Source organism: Octodon degus, unplaced genomic scaffold (assembly GCF_000260255.1).
Source record: "Octodon degus isolate 3935 unplaced genomic scaffold, OctDeg1.0 scaffold00021, whole genome shotgun sequence".
Classification (NCBI taxonomy): Eukaryota; Metazoa; Chordata; class Mammalia; order Rodentia; family Octodontidae; genus Octodon; species Octodon degus.
Window position 1 is genome coordinate 11,838,424 of NW_004524597.1, and position 3,738 is coordinate 11,842,161.

The window sequence follows — 3,738 nt, forward strand, 5'->3', positions numbered from 1 at the left end:
CGGCAAATATCAGACGCTGCTGGTCAGGGGGGATGCCCTCCTTGTCTTGGATTTTGGCTTTGACATTCTCGATGGTGTCACTGGGCTCAACCTCGAGGGTGATGGTCTTGCACGTCAAGGTCTTCACAAAGATCTGCATGTCTGCGTCCGCTCGGCCGCCTCGTTGAAGAGAAAGAGGGCGATCCCCTTTATTATTTTGAAACAGGGTCTAAGTTGCTAAATTGCGCAGGCAGGGCTCAGATTTGCGACCCTCTTGCCTCAGCCTCCCAGAGTGTTGGAATTACAGGTTTGGGTTGCTATTTCTGATTGTGGGCTGGTTTTTAGGAGACTGGAGGATCCCTCACTTTCTCAGCTCAGGCACAAGTTGCGCCAAGACCAGGACTCGTTCTGGAGCAGCTGAGGAGCCAGGGCCGATGCTGACCACCAAGTTTTCCTAGATCCTCCCGAAAGCGGCCACAGGTGTCTCCGCAAGCGGTCCCGGGGCAGAGCAAAGCCAGCGGCCTTCCCGGAGGAGGCGCCGCAGCAGGCGGCGCGCATTCCTGAACCCTGAGTCAGGCGGCCGCCCCTCCCGTCGGGCCCGCCCCCGGCGCACGCCCCTCGCCCCTTGGCATTCCCGGGCGGGCGGGCGGCGACTCGGCGCGGGCGCCCTCCCGGCCAGTAGTAGCGGCCCCTGCGCACGCCCAGGACCCCCGGCTCGGCGGCGGCGGTGAGTGACGGGCGGGTGCAGGGTCCCGGCCGCGCGGTTACAGGGCTGTCTCCGCCGAGCCCGGCCGTGTCCGGATTCAGATCCGGATCCGGGCGCAAACCCGCTCCAGGCGCCGGACTTCCCTTCGCGGAGTTTCCCGGGCGCCCGCTGCGGCGGCCCAGCCCGGATTCCTGACTCTGTGCGCTGCAAAAATAGCCCGTGGCCAGATTAGCACGTCCGGGCCGCTTGACCGCGGACGGACCAGCTCGGGAGGGTCCGGAGCCCGAGGGCTCCGAGTCGGGCGGCCCAGCCCTCCGTGCGGCCTCCCTGCGCCTTCCTTCCCGGCCGCGGGCAGAAGGTGTCCTCAACTCCAGCTCCGAGGGAGGGCGGGACGGCCGGGTCCTTGCGGGGATGGGAGTAACAGCAGCAGCTGGGGCCCGACCCTACCCTCCCCGCTGCCCGAGCCGTCCTTAAATACTGGAAGTCTGGGTAGACTGCAAGCTACTTCCAGAGACAGAGACCCCACCCTGCGCGGGGGCCTGCAGGGCTGGCTGGGGCTGAGCCTGAGGCCACAGCCTGTTGCCTTGAAGCAGCGCCCCCCCTCCGGGGGGGGGGGGCTTGGGAAGGATGACAGCGAACCCCAGGTCCTCAGGGCTCGTGGGAGGTCCCGCTGTCTGCCTTGCCGGGTGGGGAAGGAATGGACAGGGGCTCCTCCGTCCAAGGCCTGCCCTTAAACCCAGAAGGTCCTATGCATGGAAAACGAGCGCGCGTGTCCCCCCCACCCCCCACCCCCTACTTCCTGTTGGAGCCTGGAGAAGATTCTAGGATGAAACTGGCTTTTCAGGTTTAGCCCAGCCAGAAGCCTGGGCAGTCCCAGGCTGGGTTCTCCCCACCCCCAAGGAGTCAACCCCAGCCCCCTCGTCCCCACCCAAAGGTTGGGAGGAGGCTGGAAACTCAGCAGCTGACTGGTTCAAGGGGTTCCTGCGGCTGAGCCCCCTCCCGCCAACGTAATACAGGGTCCTTTCCCTGGGACTAGGGCAGGGGCAGGAGTAAGTCTGGTGGCTTTGTGATGACGATAGTCCTTAAGCCCCTTTCCTAGACTCGAAGCTGGACTTAGGATGCTGCCCACCACCAGGAGCCCTGATGCTGGGCTCCCCAGGAGCTGGATATAGGGGTCTCTTATCCTTCAGGGACTAGTAGGACTTTCTCCTAGTGTCTTTCCCTGTGTGGCTGTTGCTCAGCTCCCTCCCTGGATGTAGGAAACTTATCCACCTGGGCTCCAGTTCCCCCATCTTAGTGCCTGTGACTGGAGACTTTCTGCCTCAGGATCCGACTCCTTGGCTTCTTTCTGCTTGTTTTCTGGCTTGGCTTGGTTGAAGGATGAAGTGAGCCTCCCTTCCCTAAGATGTCCCTGGAGTGTGTGGGGTAGCCCAGGGAGGACTGATAGCCTTCCACTGCCCTGAGGCTGAGCTCTGCAGCAGTACCAGCAGATGGGACCCTGTCCCATCCCATGGGAACTCCTTCCAGGCTCTGTGACCTTAGGCAGTGGCCAGCCTCTCAAAGCCTCAGCTCTCCTCTGCAAGATAGACACACAGGACCATATCCTGCTTCTGGGGCCATGGGAGCAGTTGCTGAGCTCAGTGCATGTATGTGCCATCAGTTAAGGCACTTCTGGGGAGAACTGATGACCATCTTGCTCATTTGTGGGGGCTCCTCCCCTGCCAGCTAGCACTTTAGTTCTTAGGACTCAGTTGGTTGAACCCTAGACTGGAACCAGAAGTGTCCAGTTTTATAAGCAGGTCACACCCATGATCTAGTACAGCTAAAGCCTTGCTTGCTCCCAATCCTTTCCGACTGGGTGGTCTGAACAAGTTGTCTTCTCTGAGCTTTGGGGCCTCCTCTCCCTCAGGTTACCTGTCATGTCAGTCCCACCCAATTCAGCGACTTGAACTCTGGCCATCAGTAACTCCTCACACTTGTGCTGGCCGAATGGGGGGCGTGTTTTCCCTGGAGCCAGCCTCCTCTCTTGTATGTACTTCCTTCTTAAGTTAGGTCCCTAGTGACACTGTCACAGGGATTGCTGCCACCTGCAGAGCCTGAGGCCACTTCCCTGGTTGACTGCCTATAGTAGGAAGCCCCTCAACATATCTGTCTTGGGTGATGGCAGGTGATGGGTGACTTGAGGCAGGGATCTGGTGACAGGGAGAGAGTGCTGTGCAGGCCACTGGCTTGATCGCAGGCTTGCTTTGCTCCACACTGAAACTTTTCTGTGGAGGGGTCACTGGGAGAGTCAGAGAGCATCTTGGGGTTTGCTGGGGGCCCAGCATATATTCTCTTTTTAAAATTTTATTTTATTTATTTTTTTTAGGCGAGTAACAATGGTTAGTACATTGTGTATTGTTACTGCTAAAAAATTATTCGTTTTTTTTTTTGTGGAACCGGGGATTGAACTCAGGCCGTTGCACTTGCCAGGGAAGCGCTTATTCCACTGAGCCATCTCCCCGGCCCCCAGCATATATTCTCAACATGATTCTATTTACAGTATAGTACAGTACATGACGCCAAGAGGCCAGGAAACTCCCTTTGCCATTTAAGGTTCATATGCTTAGGTTCCTTTGCTTGCTGACCAGTTCAAAGGAGGATATATATGTTAATTTTTGAGAGAGTATCTCAAAATTGTGTAGTTCAGGTTGGCCTTGGACTCATTATGTAGCCTAGGCCTGGGCTCCAACTTTCAGCATTTCAGCTTTATCCTGGGTCCTGGGACTATAAGTGTATACCACCACATCTGGCAAGGAGGCCATATATCTTGGTAAAAAGGAAAGAATTTATTCAAAGTATGTCTGAGGTGATGGAGAGGCTCCTTTGCTTCAAATCGGAGTCCTTTCTAGTAAGGAACAGAAGAGCAATGGAGCACAGAGAGCAGTCTCCACATTTGCTTTGTTGATTCCCGGCCATCTTCAGCTGGGGGAGGGGAGCATCAAGCGCAGATGGCCACCCCTGCTTATCACCTCCATCCATCTTTTTTTTTAAATTTATTTATTTATTTATTT

At 57.0% G+C, this 3,738-nt stretch overlaps 1 protein-coding gene across 2 annotated transcripts in view; it reads left to right on the forward strand.

Annotated features, from left to right (window-relative positions):
• Positions 1 to 591: 591 nt before the first annotated feature.
• Rhbdf1 (rhomboid 5 homolog 1) overlaps positions 592 to 3,738 on the forward strand; it is a 16,912-nt gene continuing 13,765 nt past the window's right edge. For both annotated transcript variants that reach the window (XM_023711528.1, XM_004627953.2), the window contains exon 1: positions 592 to 707. The gene's annotated coding sequence lies outside the window, so the exon portion shown is untranslated. The remainder of the gene's footprint in view (positions 708 to 3,738) is intronic.